This window comes from Nymphalis io, chromosome 1 (assembly GCF_905147045.1).
Source record: "Nymphalis io chromosome 1, ilAglIoxx1.1, whole genome shotgun sequence".
Taxonomy (NCBI): domain Eukaryota; kingdom Metazoa; phylum Arthropoda; class Insecta; order Lepidoptera; family Nymphalidae; genus Nymphalis; species Nymphalis io.
The window spans coordinates 13,817,386-13,842,901 of NC_065888.1; the positions used below are offsets into that span (position 1 = coordinate 13,817,386).

The following is a 25,516-nucleotide window of genomic DNA, read 5'->3' on the forward strand; positions in this document are numbered from 1 at the left end:
AATGTTAGTATGTCATTTAAAATGGGCAAACGTTTTCGAGCAAGTGTAAATAAAGATCACAAGTTTATCTGTAATGCAAATTCGTCATTGCAATCACATACTGACGTAACATGTTTGTGGAAATCGCACGCCTTCCACACGCGTTATAGAGCAAACAGTGACGTTGGTCATGTACCGAGATGTTCATACGAGTTCCGATAACAATAGTATTTGAATTTCAACACTTCTTAAGTGATATTTGCGCGTGAATTTTTTATTGGTGGATTTTGTTTTATATAGGTCTGTTTCATATTGGGTGATATTTGTAATAATTGCTGTCCTTACGCTTATAATCTTTTTTACTAATGTTTATAACATTAGTAAAAAAGATTGTTTTTTTTTTATATTATAGGTAGACGGACGTACGAATGGGTCACCTGATGGTAAGTGGTTACCAACGCCCATAGACATTGGCAATGCCAGAAATGTTAACCATCGCTTACATCGCCAATGCGTCACCAACCTTGGGAACTAAGATGTCATGTCCCTTGTGCCTGTAATTACACTAGCCCACTCACTCTTCAAACCGGAACACAACAATACCAAGTACTGCGGTTTTGCGGTAGAATATCAGATGAGTTGGTGGTACTACCCAGACGAGCTTGCACAAAGCCCTACCACCAGTGAAATTAAGCATCTAAATATACCGCATTAATATGTAATCAGTGTAAGTTGCTCGAGAAATTCTATTTGGTTATGACAGACAACTAATTTTAAATACAACCATAACGGTAATGGTTTGAGGAAGTAATTGGCTTACGTAATACTAATGAAGCCGCCGTTTAAACAGTACAGTACAGTAACAGCCTGTTAATGTCCCACTGCTGGGCTAAGGCCTTCTCTCCCTTTTTGAGGAGAAGGTTTTAGAGCTTATTCCACCACGCTGCTCCAATGCGGGTTGGTAGAATACACATGTGACATAATTTCAATGAAATTAGACACATGCAGGTTTCCTCACGATGTTTTCCTTCACCGTCAAGCACGAGATGAATTTTAATCACAAATTAAGCACATGAAAATTCAGTGGTGCTTACCCGGGTTTGAACCCACGATCATCGGTTAAGATTCACGCGTTCTAACCACTAGGCCATCTCGGCTTTTTTTAAGTAAATTAAAAATTTTTTTAAGTAAGTTAAAATAAAAAACGCCGTTTAAAGTAAATATCAATAACGGGGGCGACACTTCGCAATATCTGCAAACTGTTAAAATTTCTGAGCTCATTTAAGGACCTTAATCCGAAATCCGTTTGACCGTGACTTATATTATCAAGTTAAGTGGTTTACTAAAGTTAAATTTTATTGAGGTTTACATTGCTGTATACAACGTCGATTTTAATGAAAATCGTCAACATTTCCGATATAACTTTGTCCAAATTGAATGTCCTTGGAACCAAAAGAACTCGATATTTTTAGTAAAAATAAATTGTTTTTAATTTTTCCTGCAATTCTATAAAACTGCAGCTGCCGCTTGCCGTCACGCCTGTGATTTACGATACAGTTTCATAAACTCGTTCATTTTTACCGCGAGTCATTTGCGCGAAATTGATCATTTGAGTGGTATGAATGCGTCCGATATCGCAATGAAAAGTTTGTTATCTTTGGCGCTAATTTGTCGACGTGCCTCAAAGCACGTGGCGCGTTCGATGACGATAAAATAAAGGCCTAATTAATTCTTTAGCATTTTGTAGAGATCTATCAATATATGATATAAATGCTTGCTGAGATATTAAGACAAAAAGAAATGCTATTTGATAACGATATAATAGTAAAATAATATTTATTAAATGTTGAAGCCGAGATGGCCTAGTGGTTAGAACGCGTGAATCTTAACCGATAATCGTGGGTTCAAACCCGGACAAGCACCACTGAATTTTCATGTGCTTACTTTGTGTTTATAATTTATCTCGTGCTTGACGGCGAAGGAAAACATCGTGAGGAAACCTGCATGTGTCTAATTTCATTGAAATTCTGCCACATGTGTATTCTACCAACCCGCATTGGAGCAGCGTGGAATAAGCTCCAAACCTTCTCCTCAAAAGGGAGGGGAGGCCTTAGCCCAGCAGTGGGACATTAACAGGCTGTATATGTTGAATGTTGAATTGAATTTATAAAATATGATAATAATAAAAGTATATTTAATAGCATAATAAATAACTATCGATACAAATAAAGATTAAAGTGTATCAAATTAAAACAAACACGTCAATCTCGTAGATAAGAAATTAGAACAAAAATTATATTTAAATGAAATAAAATAAACAGACATGTTGCCTTGACACGCTCGAGATGACAAGGCTGATGCTGAATACTAAGGTGAGGTGAGTTTAATATTTATGGAATTAATTGAAATATATATTGAAATTTATACAAAAATGTCATTTATTATACAATCCTTTTAATATTAAGTACAAAGATATATAATGCATTAATTATCGTTGAATGAAGTTTTACATTGATTAAAATAAATGTAACTTCATCGCTACCAGTACGAGTACGAGCCAGTTGTTGTGGTCGATAGATTGCCTATTACGCCGAAAGTTGTGGTTTCGATTTCTACCCAGGACAGACATTTGTGTGCATGAACATGTCGGTTGGTCCTGAGTCTGGGTGTATCTATAACATGTATTTACAAAAGAAAAGTAGTATATGTAGTATATCAGTTATCTGGTTTCCATAGCACAAGCTCTGCTTAATTTGGGATCAGATGGCCGTGTGTGAATAATGTCCCAGGATATTATTATTATTAATAATATGACAATACTGACGCGTCTCGTACATTTTAAGGCAAGTTAAATAAATTTTAAATCGCCTTTCTTTATATATTCATGATTTTTTGATAGATAAATGTCAATATTTAAAACGGTATCATACCAAATGAATCTGATATAACACGCAAATATGACAAACATTGAGTCATTGATAAACAGCACGATGACGCCAAAGACACTGTAACAGGTTAAGCTAAAGAATCTGATAATTACAAGTGCACTTATAATGTAACATAAGTAATAACAACATTGTTTAAGTGGTGAAGACGGATCACTAAAAGGGTCTTAAGTAACATTGGAATAATTAAGGAAGAAAGTGTTAAAAGCATTTTACAATTACGATGATAATCTAATGACGAAAGTCATTAAGCCTCTTAATTGGGCGCCTTTAAGTAAAATACTTCATTTTGTGTTAAGTCATTTCGATTTTACGTATGTTTTGACATAAAGTGTATTATTATGTAAAAAAACTATTTATTTTAAGTAAAGAGTAAACAAAATGAAACAAAGTATTTCGTAACATAACTTTTACATTTTGTAATGTAAATATTATAAAATTATTGCAATTGTTTTAAATAAAAATCAACTTTATGCATTTCTCTGTATGTACATTTAAAATAAATAAATCGTTTTTTTCATTATATATGAGATCACCATTATAATCGATTCGAGAGAGATGAAAAAAGAATCATTTAAATAGTTGCACAATAGCCGTAGATATTGAGAAACGTACACAAACAAAAATTGGCCGAATCAAATATTGAAAAAAAATAAAAATATACAGAAGGTATTATATATTCTAAATCAAAAGCTTTGAAATGATTAAATAATCTTATTCAGTTCGATTAAGTATTATAGTTACCGTACTTTATCAACGTCTTGTTGAAATTTTATTCGGTGCACGTGTACGCTGTTGTATTGTTTGTCATTAGTAATGTATTGTTTTAAATCGAGCAATAAATAAACATTGTATTTGTTTCGGTTCAAATCAAAATGTCTCACACGATGCGGACTGCTTTAAAATTCAAAACGCCGCTGCGACTGCGTAAGAAATTCGGCAAAACAAACAAAACAACTCAAATTCATGAATATATACATTTTGTTTATTTCCATTTAGGGTAAAAGCAAGTTTTTGCAAAACAAATCGAGTTCGCTTAGCGGAAAACGAATTAAAATTCGATATTGAACTTGAATGGACGGCAAAAAAATTGCTTCTACAAATGGCCGTTGCAGATGAAAATTATGTGATCCTTCATCTGCAAAAACTTGTTAGGGTTCAATGTTTACGGATGCGATTTGATTGCTTGTAACAAAAAATCGTATGTGCGTCTTGACAAATGAGAGCCAAAAGCGTAAGCATTTGGAAAATTATAAATAAATTCATTTAAAATTTTTCTCAGGGTTTAACTAAGTATTTTTTGGATGTTTAATAAATTAAAAAGTTCGTCATCTAGAATTATTCGATTATTAATCATTTAAACGAGATATTATACGGTATTTCGATTAATGTGAATTTAATTATATCCACACGCGCTGTCAGTAAAACGCAGTAGATTTTTTGCTGCATACATTTTACAATTTATTGTTTTCAAAATTGTACAAACATTTGTGCACTACCTTTTATTAATTAACATTAAAGATAATATATTTGTATTTTGTATTATCATACATCTATATTATCTATGTGTTTGATTAGAAGTTGTTAAAAAAAATTAATGTTTTTAATACGTATCCCTCTATCAATTTGACAAGTAAACAAAAAAGAAATTCATTAGACTTACGTAATCGTAAACTCAAATGAAACATTGTATGGTAATATTATTTTAAGCTAAATTAAGTGACATAAAACATTTCTTAGAGGTCAAACATGTCTTATAGGTTAGAACATGTAGCTTACAAATAAGGGACAAGGGGTCAAGTAAGACGTACGGAATGAATAATATGTTTGTAAAAGTTAGGAATATGAAATTTAGAGATTGTTCGTGTATAAAGATACCGACTTTGTAATTTAGTTTTTTAATGTGGTTGTATATTACTTTGTAATATTATCGCCATTAATCATAAAAATATATAAACACGTGTAAATGAATTGAAGTTAATTTAGTTAGTACTATCTTTATGTGACGCTTTTGTTTTAGCAAGTATAAAATGATGTATTATTGATTTACAATTAATCATACAATTTCTTAATCTTTAATTTTATTATTTACTATTATTGTTTGTTCTGTTTTATCAAATGCTTAAAATACAATTCCACAAATATTTTATTATCTGTGCATTTAAAACCGCATGAATGAAAATGAATGGGCATCCAGGAGATAGCAGTCGATCCCTATCTCCGTGATGAAAGTCCACGAGGATGAAACTATCAGATAATATTATTTAGATTACGATGTGAAGTTTATGCTTGTGTTTATCGATGTTATCATACAATTAAAACGTGTTATCAAAACAAAATATGAGCGCGTCTTATTAAACTGTAAGATTTTTTTATAATAATAAAAAAATTGCACTATCTTATGTTTAAAAATATAATCGATATATATTATATATCAATTGAAACACATTTGAAATATTATATTTTGTATTTGAAATAACAGGAGAGTTTAAACTTTATACATTTTACTGTTACTTGGAAATAATTATAATTATTATTTGTTATTTGATGGCTTGTAGTAGCGCTCGGACGTATAATTTATTCATTAAATATTAAGATTATATTATAAAACAAAGTAAAAACTTGCAGAGCAATTATTATATATATTTGGTTTATTTGTCGTTTTTGAATTTTATTTTATTAAATAAATTATTGTTGAGTTTAAGGTGATATTTAAAACACCTATAGACGCAGTAACGGTATTACTTAAAAAAAAACGAAATATCTTTCGTTTGGTTCAGCAAATTTAGAAACAATTGATTATTAACATAACATTTAGTTAGGATAATGTAAAAACGTTGCATAAAACATTTGTAATATTAGATATCTGTATAATTACGATTATTATTCCTTGTTTACTGACAATATCTATCTAACCTAACCTAACTTATTACTTTTACAAATTCGAAAGTAACTCTGTGTATTACGCTTTTACGGCTACGACACTGAACCGATTTTGATGAAATTTTGTACGAAGCAAGCTTGATTTCCGAGGAAGGACATAGGCTACTTTTCATAACAGCTTCTCCCCCAACACCAATATTTTCCCCTACCTATAACGCGGACGAACAATACTATTGCAATATATGCGTCAGACGGTACCCGTTGATTGCGGTAACGATTTGGCGCCGCCGTCTTGATACTTACGACTTGATTGTAATTTGATACGACGGTTTGTGACAAAACACGTGTTGTTTTGCAAATTTTCCTTGCGACTAATATCTGCGGCTTTGTTCGTGTTGATTTGAAGTTAAGTTTTTTTTTTTTTAATTCAAATAATACATTGTTTTTGAGTTAATAAATACTCTAATATCTCAACGTCCTAACAACAAATTATTTAAAATATTTTAATACAGTTATTTACATTGATGACAAATAAATATAAACAAATAATACAAAATTATAATAGATTATTTGTACAGCAAATAACGATTGCGACACCATTCCATGGGGCAAGAATGCTAGCAGCATTTCTCCGTTAAATCGCAATTCCGATTCTTAGGGCGATAAATGAACCAGCCCTCCTGTCACCGTTACATTAACGGGTATCATTATATTATTTGGAAAATAGGAATATCGGAAGTATGAGTGAAATTCAGTATTTATGTTACTGATTGGTGACAGTGAATTTTTGAATTATTTTATAGTTCTGTACATTATATCAACATATTAAATATATATAAAAAAAATTACAATTTTTTAACTTGGCAATGTGACAATAACATGAATGTTTTATGTGTGACAAATAGAAATATGTTTGTAAAATAATATTATATGTATCGAGTTCTAATACAGTTTATTTGGTGGTAGGGCTCTGTGAAAGCCCGGCAGTAGGTACCACCCACTCATATACCGCTAAACAGCAATATATTATTATATTATAGTATTGTTATATTATATATTTAATATATTATTATATTATAGTATTGTTGTGTTCCGGTTTGAAAGGTGAGTGAGCCAATGTTGCCAGGCACAAGGGACATAACACCTAAGTTCTTAAGGTGGCGTGGCGTGTATGTAAGGAACGGTTAATATTTTTGGAAAACGAAAATATCTATGAAAGGTGGTCCGTATACCAATTTAATAAAAAAAAGTTTTTATATCATAAATACAGTACACAGTGTATATTATCACTATTATGATCATAAGTCATACATGCAATCGTAACTCAGTAATTAAACATAACAAGTGCGGGACAAAGTCCTTACTAGATTGCCAGTGATAGCTGATATATGAGTCGTGAGATATTTAAATAATTATAGTATTTGTGTCTATTAAGTTATATTTTACAGCCTCGTTGGTCTTGTGGCTTGGTGTAAGGCCGCAGACCCGGAGGTCCAGGGTTCAATTTCCAGGCGGGACAATAAAAAGTAATTGGCTTTTACTGTCAGAAAATTCTCAGACCTCGGAGTTTGGAAATTAGAAGTGTGTACATTCCCGTGCCTCGGAAAGCAGGTAATGCCTTTGGGCCTGCGCTTGAACTCTTTCCGGTCGTGTCGGATTGCCGTCCCATCGTATTATGAGAGTTAGGGAATAGAGAGTGCACCTGTGATTGCGCACACACACGAGCACTATAATATCTCCTGCGTAGTTGGCTAATTTCTCTTGAGATTGGCCGCCGTGGCCGAAATCGGTCTGGAGGACATTAATTATGTTATATACAGGGACTCAAAATATTTTTTATTAAAACATTCTATATCTTTACTATGCACATATTGGGTTCAATAGCTATTATTAGGTAAATATAATTGAGACTTTTATTTAAAATATTAAATAATTATAGAAAAATATATTGCTTTAATCCATTTATTAAAGGCATTATAATCAGCGGTGCAGAGAGGCAATAGTGCCAGCGTCTTGGGTGCAATGTCACAGGACAATCTTTTAGACGTGTTTTTGGTTTAAATTTGTAATGTGTATTTTGTTTTTTTTTTTAATTTTAATTTTTTATTTTATATAAATGTCTGTACATATAATAATATATATATAAAAATAGTCTTACTAAGAATTAAATTATAAAGGCAAATAAATTTGTTTTCAAAAAATGTATTGCTATTATGAACCGACGCGACGGTTTGTTGCATTCGGCGTTGTTACGAGTTCATTTCATGATATCCACTTTTTATATTATATTCGATTGTATAACCATAAACAATAAAGGACCATTAAATAAAGAAGTGATGTATTTCAATAAATTGTTTACCCATAGAGTATAGGCAGTAGGTCAATGACCCTATATGTTATAGAATGTCTACACTTTAGGTTATAGAATGTGAGACAAGTGTGTCTCTTTTGCTTGAAATTAAGGAGCGTAGATGTTTTATAAAATACTAGCGGCCCGTCCCAACTTTGCACAGATAAGATAAAGATTTTATACAAAATAATTTCATAACCAAAGAGTAGTAGTAGTAACAGCCTGTGAATGTCCCACTGCTGGGCTAAGGCCTCCTCTCCCTTTTTGAGGAGAAGGTTTGGAGCTTATTCCACCACGCTGCTCCAATGCGGGTTGTTGGAATACACATGTGGCAGAATTTCGATGAAATTAGACACATGCAGGTTTCCTCACGATGTTTTCCTTCACCGAAAAGCACGAGATAAATTATAAACAGAAATTAAGCACATGAAACCAAAGAGTGATGAATAAAAATATATATATTTAGAGGCGCTATGGCTGAAAATTAAGGATTATACAACGTGTTTTTTGGTGTAATAAATTCGAAAAAATATAGATATAAAAATTTGGAATGTAATTTTGAGAAATAATATCGGGTCAAACTATAGCTAAGAACAATCAATTACAAAAAAAACAATCGGCCCTGTAAGAGAAGAATAATTACGAATACACGTAGACCGGATTTTATAAAAGATATTTTTTTTTATATGCCCCGGGATGGCAAATGACTCTACTCCACCTGATGGTAAGTGGTAGTAGAGTCCAAACGCGACGACGGCCAGTACAGTCGGGAAGAATGTTCTGTACTAGTCGTCCCCGCCTTGCCGGCCCGCAAGATGCCTCTTCACGCCTCGTTTGAAGGAACCCGGGTTGTAAGAGGAGGGGAACACGTGAGCTGGTGAGGAATTCCATTTTTTGGTAGTGCGACAAAGAAAGGAGTTGCCAAATTTCTTTGTGCGCGATGGAATTGATGTCACAGTTAGACGGTGACATCGAGAACCAGCTCGCGTGGACTTAAGAAGGAGGATATATAAAATATGTAAAAATTCTTTACTAGCGGTATTTGTCATATCATATACTTGTTAATTTATGGCTATTTTACACGTCGTTGTTAATGATGAAATTATTTTCGCAATTTTATAAATTTGTATTTAAGTTACAAATTGATATTATTTAGCACGCTTGTTTGATATTTGTGGCTAACACAATGTCACAGCAATTTCGTTACTCAAATGTTGCTTCCGATTTCTTGAAAATTATTTAAATTGTGAAAAAAGACAGCTAGGAACTTCAGCCAAGATTTCAATATAGACATTCAATTTTAAATCTTATGTTTTAATAAATAGAATTAATTTTAGCATGTCTTTTTAAATATTCGTTACATAGTTAAATTGTCGCTAAGCTAATAATTGTTTGTAGTTCGATGACAGAAAGCGTCTTGCAAGGTCATTTCGTGACGTCACAGTTTCGTAATATTCAATAAATTACACGCTTACGTTTGTAAATCTTAGATAATATACGTTAATACATATTAGTATAATTGAAGTTTAAGGTAAAATTTATGTGCAACGTTATATATGTACGTTTGAGTGACACGTTAACACAAAAAGGTTTTTTATATATAGAACACATCTCGAATGTAGATAATCAAGATTTGTTCTTATTATTACGGAGTACAAAAATATTCCATTCTTAAATTATCAACTGAAATTAATTTCGGTCAACTTCAAAAAGGAGGTTTATTATCGGTTCGGCCTTTTTTATGTGTTTCGTAGATATTTTTATGAAGCGATTTGTGTACGGTTATAACTCTGCAGTTTTTATTTAGAGAAAAAAAAACAATGAGTTTGAAATGAGGGTAGTGAATTTGTCACTTTTTCTGTTTATATAACTTAAATGATTCTTATCATATATGTGCTATTAAAATATATATACAATTAATCAAAATCATAGAATATTCAAGCTAATAATGAATAGTTAGAATATTTTTTATATAAAAGCCAACGACGTCCCGCCAAAATTGCGCGTGCAAAAATAATTAAATTAATTGTTTTAAAATAATTCCATTAAAAACTTTAACCCGCAAATATATGTGAAATTAAATAAGTTTATAAAAATATGATGATTATAATTTTAGTTCAATGATATTATAATTATTAGTATTAATTGTAAAAATATTATTTACCGCGAGAAGGTAATTAATCACTGACATTACAGCGGTTTCAATATTTTTTTATACTAAATATTTTTTTTGATAATTAAAACCATAATCAAGATAACATAATTAAGTCATTCTTATTAACACTAAGAACTGAATTGATTTTCATAAACAGTAACAGCCTGTGAATGTCCCACTGCTGGGTTAAGGCCACCTCTCCCTTTTTGAGGAGAAGGTTTGGAGCTTATTCCACCATGCTGCTCCAATGCGGATTAGTGGAATACACATGTGGCAGAATTTCGGTATTCACACATGTAGGTTTTCTTACGATGTTTTCCTTCACCGTAAAGCACGAGATAAATTATAATCACAAATTAAGCACATGAAAATTCCGTGATGCTTGCCCGGGTTTGAACCGAGGATCATCGGTTAAGATTCACGCGTTCTTATCTCTGGGCCATCTCGGCTTAACTACGGCTAAACTATAATCAAGATAACATTATTAAGTCATTCTCATTAACGCCAAAAACTGAATTGATTTTCATAAACTTTTTTTTAAATTAATATGGAAAGGCCTGTTTCATAAACAGGTCTAGTTACTACTGTAAAGACCGCAAATAATGTCGTATATTTTCTATAGTATTATTATATATATTTGTGATATTTTATCGGCATTCAATTATATACAAGGTGTGCAATTACATAGAGGTACATTCTCATTACTGATTCTATCACACGATATTTATTGCGAAGTCGAAATAAATGAGCGATATTTCAAAAGGATACCGCATTCAAATTGAGAGACAATTATGATTATAAGCGAATTTTTATGATCGTATGCAACACGTAAAAAGTAAGACAAAGTGAAATAGTTCATAAGACTGCATTGTACTATAACCACAATTGCTTAGCAATTGTGGTTATAGTACAATGCAGTATTTTGTATGGATCCAACAGACAGAAGGCGGCTACGTGTCCAATTAGTGTCTGATGGGGAATAAAAATACATAAATAACTCCCGCACTTCGGTTGGGCGATTCCTAAAATTGCATTGATAGTATCATGCTATATTTCGAATAAAAAAATCTGTAAAACATCACAGATCTGAAAGATTTATTAAAAGATACACTATTTATTTATTATCAGTTTGTAAAGTTGCCACTCTTAAAATTACAGCTGCTTTGAGATATAAAATTGGCGCGTATATTATCTGTGTTCGGCTGTGAGCTGGCGGCTTTAAAGTGGAATATATTTAACCTTTAAACTGTATACATATATAGTATTACTATTACATATTATTACATTATTAATAAACGTAAACGTATACAGTTTACGGTTTAAGACATTTATTGCTCAAAAACAATACAATTTACTTAATATGAGAAATACACGTTAATCATAAAAGTAAATATAAAAATTTTGAAACGAAAAAAAAAAACAAATTAGATTAAAAATTTACTAATACCGGTGGGTATTCTTAATCTAATTTGTTGTATATATTTTTTTTTTGTTTTCGGTTTGTGTATTGCTGTTGGCCCTAGTGGCCTCTACAGAGTCACCCGGCGGGGTTATAATTTAACATTGTTGTAGGAAAAAAGTAATTAAGCATATATACCTATACATATTCATATTACAAAAATGTTGAAATTTAGACTTCAGCAAAAAAAAGTAAAGCAGTAAAAAAATCGTATTGATTTGAAAACATTATCACACGTACAAAAATTTAAAAGCAAATTTTGTGATACCGTATTCACACGGTTCGATTTTAGTTTACAAACATTTGTTGTTGACAAGAAAATTAAACTAAATCGATTTTGTTGCTACAATTTGCCAGTAAGAGGACTCATATGAACGGGGTTTTACGACGAAAAATTTACAAAATTCGAATGCATTCAAACAGAACAATTCAACTCGTAAACGTTTCGCGTAAAATAAATGCAATACACTAAAAACAAGCGCCGATAAAAAGTGTAAAAAACCGGTCCAGTGTTTTAAAATGGGAGTGAATTGCAATAATGTACCGTATATTATATTCGAACTCCTATAAGCATTAACGTGTAAAAATAAACTTTGATTATTTTATATTTAACAATCGTGCGTTATTTTTTGGATTATAGCCTAATTCAGAAATCCAGTATACAAAGCTTATAATTGACATTGGCGCCATTCCTTTCTAGAATTGGCTAAAAATGATTAAAAAAAACAAAATACTGAATACTTGGTCGGATTTTTTGCTTATTAGTTTTTTTGCACTCACTTTTTTATTTTTATAATTTGTTAATTTTTTTGTTTGAAACAAGTTTTTGAAATATATTATTAACTAGCGGTGCCCGCAGTTTTACCCACGTATAACTTAAATAAATCATTAAGAGTAGACTTATAGTACTACAGTATATACAACATTTTTAGTTTTATTTTAGTGAGATATTAGTATTACAGTAGTACAGACTATTTTTTATAGGTAGCTTAAGTTACATCCAAGCACTTTTATCGAATAAATGTTTGACGTGATTCTTTCAAATATCATAACTTTTTTATTTATACACCCATTGAAATAAAACAAATACTAAATTTTAAGTAAAGTTTATCACAACACATTAGTGAAAACTGCACTCAAATCAGTTAAGCCGTTTCTAAGATTAGCGTGCACAAACGCACAAACAAACAGATAAAAATTCTAACAATAATTGTTATAGGTACTATTACGTTGATTAAGGCCCCCGATAAAAGTTAAAAGAAAAAAGAAGAAAAAGACTCCGTAACCGTACCGTACCGTAACAGCCTGTGAATGTCCCACTGCTGGGCTAAAGGCCTCCTCTCCTCTTTTTGAGGAGAAGGTTTTGGAGCTTATTCCACCACGCTGCTTCAATGCGGGTTGGTAGAATTCACATGTGGCAGAACTTCAGTGAAATTAGACACATGCAGGTTTCCTCACGATGTTTTCCTTCACCGTAAAGCACGAGATGAATTATAATCACAAATTAAGTACATGAAAATTCAGTGGTGCTTGCCCGGGTTTGAACCCACGATCATCGGTTAAGATTCACGCGTTCTTACCACAGGGCCATCTCGGCTTCTCAGTTCTTACCACAGGGCCATCTCGGCTCGGCAGAAAAGACTCATAAATATTTAATGTACAGACAGCGAACAGTTATATTTGTATTATATGTATAGATTATAAACTTCCCTTCCTTTTTTCTCCTTCGGCTGCTACTTATTCTTATTAATTCATATAAACGTTATAATAAGCCGAGGTGGCCTAGTGGTTAGAACGCGTGAACCTTAAACGATGATCGTGGGTTCAAACCGGGCAAGCACCACTAATTTATATTTGTGCTTATAATTCATCTCGCGCTTGACGGTGAAGGAAAACATCGTGAGGAAACCTGCATGTGTCTAATTTCACTGAAATTCTATCACATGTGTATTTCAATAACCCGCATTGGAGCAGCGTGGTGGAAAAAGCTCCAAACATTCTTCTCAAAAAGGTGAGGAGGCCTCAGCCCAGCAGTGGGACATTCACAAGCTGTTACTGTACTGTACTGTACATATAAACATTTATAGTAATCAATAAATAGCATTTAGTAGTAAACATGTAATGAGTTTTCTCATTTAAGACATAAAATGTTAAAACCCAACTTGACTATTAATATCAAGATTGACGTCAGATATAAAAAAGTGATAAAACAAAATGTATTTACAATACAGTTCTCGGATACGATTTCTTTGGGAATTCATTGGAATCGATTTATTGTTTTATCGCAACTTAGTGTTGATTACAATATATTTTTTGAATTGGATGTTTTTTCTTCGTGTTCTTTTTATTTTTAATACATAAAAGAGGATTCAAAACAAAAAGGGTAATTTTTCTATTAGAACAGCTTTCACTAGGGGATCTAATTATATTATTATTACAATATGTCTCTAGTCTTTATTTATACATCTTTATATTTACACGCGTTAATTGTCACTGAGTTAACTTATCATCACCATAGACAATTCAGAACTTTTTTAAGATTTGACTTATTCCTTACACTAATTACTTGTCTATTACAAAAGTTTAGATTCAAAACCATCATTATTCTTGATTTTCGATGTTTGTTTTGTCAAAACAAAAAAAAAAAAAAGAAACCAAATGTTTCGCATCAGTTAAATAATAAATAAAATACTATCATTCAGACAAAAGGATTTGCGACTATTTCGATTCTTGATATAGTACTCACTTTCCTTGCTCTGCTAATGAATAAAATATTGAATTAGGTTAATTTGCGAAAGTTCTAAATATAACGAGGATATAACTAAATTTTTAAAGTATTACTGTATCCTTATTCCATATTAGTAAATTTTGGTTATAGTCTCATTTTAAACTAGTAATGTTTGAACACATTATTGTTCCTTCGTCTTCTAGTTGAATCGTTAAATTGACGAAAGATTAACTACCATTTTGGTGGATTTATATTATATCAATATTGTTCTTTTAATAATTTGTTATTAAGGAATATTGAGATAGACTGCTAATTGTGATTTCCACCGTCTTAAGAGTGTATGTAATTCAAATTTTTAAGAAGTATTCTAAAGGCTATCAAGTAATTCGCTCATTGCTGTAATATTGTCCATGGCCTGATTAAATAAGTGGCTATCACTCATTCGTTAATATATTTTAATTGTTTCTCGTATTACATATAAATTTCATATGCATTTTATTACAAACGACAAAGTGGAATTTGACATTTAAACGTAATATAGAAAGTCGATACGTTTAAAAGAGAACGGTGTTCTGAAATTAATGAATATCTTAAATACCTGATACTAACTAAGTTATTATATAAGTTCAAGGGAAAAACAAACAATTAAAAAAAATACAAATGAGGACGAAATTGTAGCTTACTTAGAATATCCAATATTTTCAGTCCCAGATTTTTTGACTAACTTTAACAGGTCTCTTTAAGGTTCGTGTGTATTTTTTTGCGAAACTTCGGCGACAATTTCGTTATAGTAATGTGGTTGTTTTATATTGTTACTCGGATCTTAAAGGTGGCCCAATCCGACACCATTGGATAGTTTCATGGCCAGTGACTTCAAATGCTCTCAGGGCACGTGAGTTTCACCACTGTTAGCGTACAAACTCCGTTTTGCACTTTCCGACTGAAGAACTAAAGGCATTAGGGTCTGCTGCGTTTTGCCACCAAAGAGACAGTTAATCGAGGATAGTAAACGACGTTCTAGTGACGACACAATCACGTAATATACTCGCTATCCACGTGCATTTCTAAGAATGCAGTCATGCGACCTCGTTTTGCAGAAGCAATACTATTCTATTGTTAGAGAACACATGTAGAAAAGCTAAACTCGCGTATAACTTATCGCTGTTTAAAATGTCACAGTCCTATGATTTATGACGCAAACTGCTCGGTAATATTTGTAGATTGCTCTGGAATTCCTATTTGAACCATAATGTTTATAATTGAATACTTCGATTGGCCTATGTAAGGCGTAAGAATTCAAAGCTATTTCTTCTTTAAGTAACTAATTTCTTCTTTTGTATAGTTTAAAACAACCATCTGACATAAATTTGTTAATACGAAATTAATTTGAAACATGTTAACCCTTGGATAATGAAATTGAGAGTCAGCTCCTGTGTTTGTACATTATGTACTATAATAATAAAACTCCTGCGCTAGTATTTCCTTCGAGATTCGGCCGTGCTGTCGGAAATATGATGAGAGACAATATTAATTAAAAATATTTAATTATAATTCGTTTCTTGTAACCGACTATTTTTTTTTATATTCGCCGGGAGGGCAAATGACTCTACTCCACCTGATGGTAAGTGATAGTAGAGTCCAAACGCGACGACGGCCAGTACAGACGGGAAAAACGTTCTGCACTAGCCGCCCTCGCCTTGTATTTAATATTATTATTATTTATTATTTAGGTATCAAAGCCGCATAAACATGAAACAATACACTTTTTACTTGTAATGTTAATAAAAAAATCAATACAATAATCTTATACGTTCGAAGTTTTTATTGATAACACGCATCACTGACTATTCGGAACAGACAATAATGATAATGAACAGCTGTATGTAACACGAGGCGCATTTCTTATCAGTGCATAGACATTTTCATTTAAATCATCATTGATTTCTTTTGAAGAAAGTTTTAAACTTTTATTATTCATACTCTGAGATGTTGATTTTTAAATTCAATTTGTTCTCAATTACATTTTTAATATTGTAATTTTTCAAAAACTTATATTTTGTTTTTAAATAAATGCTATGATCGATTTCGGTTATCAAATATGTCAACGAACGTCACCGAAATCTGTTTAGAGACTTACCAAGGTTGTGTAAGAAATGTTACGATTTTGCTTTATAATATTATTAAAATAATATATGATCGCTGAAGGATATTTTGTCATAACGATTTGTCTCCGTGCTTAGAGAGATAGTGACTTAGTCCAGTAGTGGAACGAACAATTTTTATTTATTTTAGGAAGGCATTCGAGTGAATGGTCCATCTAAAGGTAACTTGTTACCTTAGCTCATAGATACCGGCAAGAAGCAAAAGTATAAATACCCTTTTTGCCTTTAATTACGTTGGCTCTCCCTCACGTCAACCAGGAACGCAGCATTACGGAATATGAATGTTTGGCGCTACAGCAATTGATGAGAGTGCAGTAGCATTTGGCCTATGAGGGCCCTACAAACCCTCCCCCCTCAGAGGCATCGTAATACGCTGTGTTGAGATAAAGTTAAATCACAACATTGTTTCTTTTAAATTGGACTTTGATTTAGGAAACTGTTCCACCCAGAAAAACCTTATCGTTTAACGTGTCAATCAATTTGGGATAAGATAATTTATCTGTCTTAACGTTGATTAATGGTGCAATCCAATTTTATACCTATTGTTGTTAGAATAGATGTTAATGTCCTTTGCTTTTTTTATACATAAAGTCAAACTGTTGATATGTTTGACATATAGGTATCAGATATAGGGGTTTTCATATTAGAACATTATAGAACTATTGCGTAAGAATTCTCATGGACACACTCTTTCATGTTTAAAAAACCCATGTGATTATCATAACCGGGAAAATTATCCTATTGAAATGATAGAGTCTAGACTTCGATAAATATATTTCACTTAATTGCCAGTATTAAAAAAAAGTTTTTTTTGCCTCGTAATTATATTTATTTACTATCGAATGTCTAATAGTAGATTTAAGCATAACACTATATATACGTTAGGCGAAAGTATATAAAAAATATCAATTTAAAATTATATATATCAATGAATTAACCTTGAATTAAACTTTCGAGTCATTTAAATAAAGTTAACATAATAAGTAAAAGAAGCCACAACAGCTACGAGCAGCAACTATCTGCGTGGTTTATCTGTCTTCGCAGTCTTATGATCATATCTTCATTATCGCTTATATACATGAGCTATCTATATACTTACTGTTATATAGTTTGCGCTTAATGGCGCAAAAAATTGCCTATGTACGTGACTTTTATTAGGAACATTTCAAGTTATTACTCCTCTCGCTCAATATTTTATTGTTAAAAACTTTAGTTAGTCACCTAACCTAAGTTACTCTAAAAAAATTACGTTTTCAAATAAATATGTTCACCAAATTCTCTTAGCTTTACAATATTTGTCGATTTATCTATTAAATCATCTGCTATGGTTTGTATCAACAAGATGGCTTCAATAAGTTATTCGTTTTTTTATTAAATATTAATAAATACAAGAAGTATATTATTATATAACAGTAACCAAAACGTCGGCGCCAACGTTCAATCTATTTGTAAATTGCTATTACTTAGCATAATTACAAATGGTTATAGACTGGTTACAGAAATAGACTCACTTAAATTACTTAGGAAGTCCAGTTAAATGACAGCTTCGTCATCTATTAACTTCTATTAAGTTATTTAATTATTTTTCATTGATAGCAAATACCATAACCTTTACTTGATTGGGAGAATCAAGGAGATTGAACCCTCAACGGTTCGACCATCTAATACTGTAAATTAACAACACGTAAATGTCCTACTGCTGCGCTAAGCTATATATATATTATTTATGTTATTTTAAGAATTTTTGTAAGAAGTTTTAAATCCTTAATCTTCGATTACGGTTCACATGTTCTAGCCACTGAGGTTTTTAAGGTAAGAAAAAAAAACATTTTGTGTGTCTTTATCCTTATTTATATACTTACGTCTTCTTTCGTTATTATTCTATTTATTTTAAAATTATAATATTTTAAATACAAATTTAATTTCTTAAAATATTTTGATGTTTAATTATTCAAATAATAAGTTAGTAACCTTGTATTCAAACCGTCGATACATATGTACATTTGCAACACAAAACTTATCTTCAAAGCCTTTATAGTTCTTTGTATTTTACGCAGATAATATGATATGTATCAGTGCGTATCGATATGAAAACAACAATAACAGTAAAAACAAAAAAATATAAAAATATTTGTTGGCAATTTAAAATAATTACAGTAACTTTTAGCCCCGACAACACCTTTGCCTATTTTCCTTTTATATATAATAAGATGTATCTTCGCTGGATTAAAGTCGTCTGGGTACCATAATATGACATAGCTTTGCTTGGTATATAAATATTACCATATTTTTTAAGACATTTGATTTACCGTAACCGTAACAGCCTTTAAATGTCTCACTGCTGGGCTAAAGACCTCCTCTCCCCTTTTTGAGAAGAAGGTTTGGAGCTTATTTCACCACGCTGCTCCAATGCGGGTTGGTGGAAAATTGACTTACTTAATAATTTTAAGCATTTGCTTATATCTATAGAAAATGTATGTTATACTAACTTCCTGTTTATAAATATAGTCTATTTGTAATAATCGATTTTCTACAAGGAAGTATTTATTTCGCGTAAGTGATGCAGTCCAATGCCAGAAATAAATGTGTCAGAGAGAAACTCAATCCTTCTGTTAAAAGTAAAAGAAATTTGGAAAACTGATACAGTTTTTATAAGGATATAAGATCCGTTAGCTGTCAAGGAAATATTTATCTTGCTTTATGTTTCTGGCAATGAAGACTATAATATATATATCATAAAAAAAAAAATCAAGACTATTGTGGAACTTCGTTAAAAAAAACTGAAACGAATACTGAAACGTAAGCCTTTGTTGCTTTAAGAGAGCACTAACGATTAGAGGGACGAACACCTTCGATCAATGATGCACCACAATGTGCGTTACACCACACAAGGGATATAACACCTTAGTTCTCAAGGTTGTTGCTGCATTGGCGATGTAAGGGATGGTATATATTTCTTATAACGCTGTTGGTGCGGCGCGTATGAGCGGCGGTGACCACTTTCCATCAGGTGGTCCATTTTCCCTCCTTCATATATTATACGTATATAATTCATGTTTCATAATATAATTTATTCAAGTATAGTTGTCTTAAGTACCTACCATTGATTTTCAGTTGTCACACTACAATTATTAAATCAAGTACATATAAAACCGATTAAAATAAAGTCAATATAAGTAACACATCGTAAATGTACCAGCGCTTGACAAAGCAAAAACCAAGGTTTTTTTATATATCCATGGCGATGGTGGATACTCACGTTTTAGAATTTCAAACAACAGATTTATTCAGGATGTTTTCATTTATCGATTTAACTCAATGATATCCGGATTTTAACCGGTCATTCTCGTTAAAGATGTTATGTTAGTACATTTCAGCCATCAACATTAATTCTTTAATACTACTAAAAGACGTACCGAATTACTTAAACGTATATATTTTTTTTTTTATAGAATAGGAAGGCGGACGAGCATATGGGCCACCTGATGGTAAGTGGTCACCAAACGCCCTTAGACATTGGCATTGTAAGAAATGTTAACCATCGCTTACATCACCAATGCGCCACCAACCTTGGGAACTAAGATATAATGTCCCTTGTGCCTGTAATTACACTGGCTCACTCACCCTTCAAACGTTAACGTAACGTTGTTTTGCGGTAGAATATCTGATGAGTGGGTGGTACCTACCCAGACGAGCTTGCACAAAGCCCTACCACCAGTAATTTGTTTTCATATAGCGTGAAAACAAACAAATATAAAATGAAATTATTTTTTATCACCTATACAATATTACTGTAATCTTGGAATAATATATTTTTATTTGATTTGCATTGTCAACGTGATGAAGCATTGTTTATGTGAGTGAATAACTAACTGTTTCTTTATCCATTCGTTAGTGATATTCATCAATCATCGGAGTCAAAACAGGAGATATATAAATGGTCTATAATAGCACTTTCAGTTTTTTTTATCGTCAAAAGAATGAAGAACGCCTTAAAACCAAAACCGCCAATAGCCGGGCCATCAGATATAGCATTTAGGTATGAAGATAAAGCAAACATGGATTTTGCTTTTATAAATAGCTTACTCCATCTAGTAATAAACTGACAGTTCGTAAATATTACTGGGAATTTACGTTCTCTCTTGTTTAGAAAAAAGAGCTTAATTGACCAAGCTGCGTCTATGCGGTTTTCTAAATTTGAACTTACTTACTTATTACTTAACTAGGTTTGAGCCCGCAATCATTCAACGCAGTTTACTATTCATTCGCGTAACTCGGCTTAAGTTTATAAAAGAATATTTATATGTTTTTGTCTCTTTAAACAAAGGAGCTATACTTAAAACTCTACATAATATTCCAATCTAAAAAGTGTGTATATTGCTCTCACTGTTAACTAATCTTTACACATGTACTTCAGATTGTAGGACACGTGACGTCACAATTTCTGATAACGACACACATTGTGACAATGGAGCGGCCATTCAAAACCAACAGCAAGTTTCAATTGAGATTAATGAACGCTTAACGACCTTCGTACAGCTGAATTAAAGGGTCAAAATCAGTACAGTATTTGTAGGATAGGTTATTAATATAGTTTTTATTAATGCAATAAATATTCCTTTCAAGATTTCAACGCTTAGTATGCTTAATCTCGTAGCCTCAATTAAATTGTCTCACATGATTTATCTTGTTAAGGAGCATCAAAAATATCGATCAACTTATATGCATGTACAAATCAATTTATTAAGGAAATAAAATGGTAAATAAAATATCACTATCAAATATAATTAATGCGTTGCAAATTGCGAGATTGTGTGAAAAATGCGAAAGAAGTCCTAACATCTCACCGTGTCAGGCTTTACCATACAGATCTGACAGAGAATGTATTATAGACATCTTTCTTTAATGTCTACGTTTATATAATAATATTATAAATGCGAAAGTAATTCTGTCTGTATGTTACGCTTTCACGGTTAAAACACTGAACCGAATTGGATCTAATTTGGTATGAGGTAAGCTTGAACCCCAAGGAAGGATGTAGGCTACTTTTTATATCAAACACCCGAGCCATGCAACGGGCAACAATTAGTTTAAAATAAATGATTACGATTAATTTCTTAACATTCCAACACAACATATTTTTTTAAACACAAATAGACATATGAATACATAGCACGCGCACTTTATACGCGAGCCGCACGAAGTACGTTCAACAATCGGTGTTTCATTTATTGCAAGATTATTTCCTGCACATTGCAGCTGATATTACAGTAACAAGAGCACCGTGTAAACATAGCTAGTACGTACGTGCGATTTTACACGTCTCCGAACACGTTGGACCGTTGCAAACTTAACCATGGTCTTCGTAGGAATTTTATCATCGGGTATGTCACAATATTATTGCAAAACCTTAAATCGAAGATCATTTGAATAATACGACCTTTTTTATAGCTCTTAGATATTTTCTGTTTTTTCTTTGCACATTTAATAATGCCAAAGCATGATGATGAGCGTTCTGATGACAATGTCATAAAGAGCGAGATAAAAAATATAGAGTAGGAAAGCAGATCTCGTTACGAAACGAGACAATCATTAAAGAAAGAAAGAAGAAACACTAAAACTGTTCATTTTAACAAAATCAGTATGTATTACGAAACTTATAATATATTTTGTTTTTGTTTTTATATTATTGTTTTTAATTTAAAAAAAAAGTATGTTATCTTTCTTTATATAAATTGATTGAAAAATTACTGTTGTATAAATATTATAACAATGTCTGAAAATATCATTAGGTTCGATAATTAAAAACCGAGAAGGATACACTTAGTGGATAAATACCAAAGATCAGATTAAGCCCAGGCAAGCATCATCAACCCGCATTGGAGTAGCTTGGTGAAATAGGCTCCAACCCTTCCCCTCAAAGGGAGTGGAGGCATTAGATAGACAGTGTTACATCAGGCTGTTACATTTTAATTTAAGCACAATTGAGTAATCATATGCTTTACTGGTGGTACAGCTTTGTGCAAGCTGGTCTGGGTAGGTACCACCCACTCATCAGATATTCTACCGCAAAACAGCAGTACTTGGTATTGTTGTGTTCCGGTTTGAAGGGAGAGTGAACCAGTGTAATTACAGGCACAAGGGACATAACATCTTAGTTCCCAAGGTTGGTGGCGCATTGGTGATGTAAGCGATGGTTAACATTTCTTACATGCCAATGTCTATGGGCGTTGGTGACCACTTACCATCAGGTGGCCCATATGTTCGTCCGCCTTCCTATTCTATAAAAAAAAATGCTCAATTTATGTTTAAAATATAGTTCCATGATATATGTAACAATATTTCCGCGTTCCATATATTTATCACAATAGATTGTCAATATATAGATACGACACGCGATAACCATAAATAAATAAGTGAGATGTATTCCCGGAAATAATATTGTGTTACTTAGTACATCTGTTGTTTGATGACCAGTCGCATTGTGATGATTGCAAATAGACACTTCAAGGCACCGCGAGATAACCCATTTCGAATTATCCTTGGTAACATCATTTTATTTACAAGATTATTTTAAATGTTATCTATAGCCCTACTGGTAGTGGGCTTTGTGCAAGCTCGTCTGGGTAGGTACCACCCACTCATCAGATATTCTCCCGCAAAGCAGCAGTACTTGGTATTGTTGTGTTCCGGTTTGAAGGGTGAGTGAGCTAGTGTAAATTCAGGCACAAAGGACATAACATTTTAGTCCCCAAGGTCGGTGGCGCATTAGCGATGTACACGATGGAAAATATTATTACACTGGCAATATGTATGGGCGTTGGTGACCAATAACTATCAGGCGGCCCATTTGCTCGTCGGCCTATCTATTTTATTAAAAAAAAAAAACCATGTATAACTAATCTACAAATAAAGCCCTACTTAAGAGTAAATGAGGTCTTACTCATGTTCTCTTGAATATTCGGAATAAATTGAGCAAATAAATATAGTGTACAGTGGTGCTTGTTTGTCTGGGCTTGAACTCGCAATCATCGGATAAGATTTACGAGTTTTTACCACTGTGCCATTTCGACTGAAGAAAGTACATAACGTCATTAAATCAAATAAATGTAGCGGAAATATTCAGCGTAGTTATTATAATTTGCAATACATATAAAAATAAAACGTAAGTGCTGTCGTTTGTGTGGTTTTTCAAATTGTTTTCAAGTATTTTAGGCATACAGTAATAATGCTCAGTGCTTTGGCAACAGCGTATCATTTAAAATTTAATTTTAAGAATTGTTCACCTAGACGTTTCGCATACGATTGGGCCGCTTCCAAAATATTTCGTTGATAATATTTTTTAAAATTGTAATTAGGTAACACTGACACAAAAAACTTAAAAAAACTTTTTTTCTTACTAAAAAGTTCTTACTAAAAAGAACTAAACTAACTTTACTCGAATAGCTACCGAACCAAAAAAAAAACTAGAAAATTGGTTGACAAACAGAAGAGGAAAGGAAAAGGTATTTATATAAAACTGTTTTGTATTTGCCTTTTTATATTTGTGTTATGTTTTTATACATGTGTAAACTATATTATATCATAACTAGCAAAAGTGTGTGCATAAATTCATTTTAAATGTATGACGGAAACTGGTTTAAAATTTACTTTTGTGACATACATACTAACAGAAGAATTTAAATAAAAGCTTTTATATATTTATTAAGCACTAACTTCCGTCCACGGCTATGAACGCGTGAAGGGAGAAGAACGTGAGAAGGGCCTTTGTGTTAGGAAAGGATATATATGTAAGTTATCTCCATTCAAAATTTCATCAAAATCCGTTCAGCATTTATTGCGTGAAAGAATAACAAATATTCATCCGTCCTCACAAATTTTCGCGTTTTTAATATTAGGATTGGCACAGTATACATGCTCGTTATTTTTATATTCATGGATTCGCCCTAATTCCTGCTCATAGTATTATTAATTCATCTTCGTTTCTGGACTGAGCTGTGTCGTTGTATGTTAAGTTTCTAGACATAAATGGAGAATTAAATATGCATTAAAGCAACTGTATATTCATAAATATGGTTTATCTCTCTATCTAACCGCGCTGGGTCATTGAGTGTAGACCTCAAAAAAGCTTTTATCATGTGGAATATGATATTTTCAGCGTTTATTCTGATGTTAATTTCCATGCAACGATGCAATGACTCCGTAAAAGTTTTACGATCAATGCTGAATCAGTATAAAATGTTTATGGCGTTTTTTTTATCACGAATCTTTTTAACGGTCTATGTAGGTATTTTTATTGCAGTTCGTGGGTGCAAAATTTATCATTTCGAACTATTTAACCACAATTTGCCAGGATTTAGTAATTCTTTAAATGTTAATGTGATATACGGCTAATGGAAATTGAACGACTTTTTGTACGAGTAGATTGTACTAATAATACAATTCAGTTATATTTATTACGTAAAATTCACACATACACACAATTTTTAAATGAAATCAATAAAACTTGAAAGATGATAATTTTATTTTATCGAGTAGGCTATGAGTACGTCTGTCTATAGTAAAATATTACCTAACCTTAAAGTTATCTTTAAGTGGTATATATATAACTTGGATGTGTGTGTGTGTAATCACTGGCAGAGAGCCGAAAACAAAAATATTATTTCAGAAATTGCAGTTTTGTCACTTGCGTTATTGCGATAATAAAGCCCGTCTTGCGTTTGGTCATTTTATTTTCTTTTAGCCAAGCGAGATTTTAATTCCGTTTAATTTTAGCTATTATATACGACTTATATATATCGAAACGTAACGTAATTTACATATTAATAATGGAAAATCGACCGACTAATAGGAAA

The 25,516-nt window shown here is 32.1% G+C and overlaps 1 protein-coding gene across 1 annotated transcript in view; it reads right to left on the minus strand.

Moving 5' to 3' along the window:
• Positions 1-25,516, minus strand: part of LOC126770411 (transmembrane protein 205) — a 41,559-nt gene that overhangs the window by 10,669 nt on the left and 5,374 nt on the right. The window lies entirely within an intron of this gene.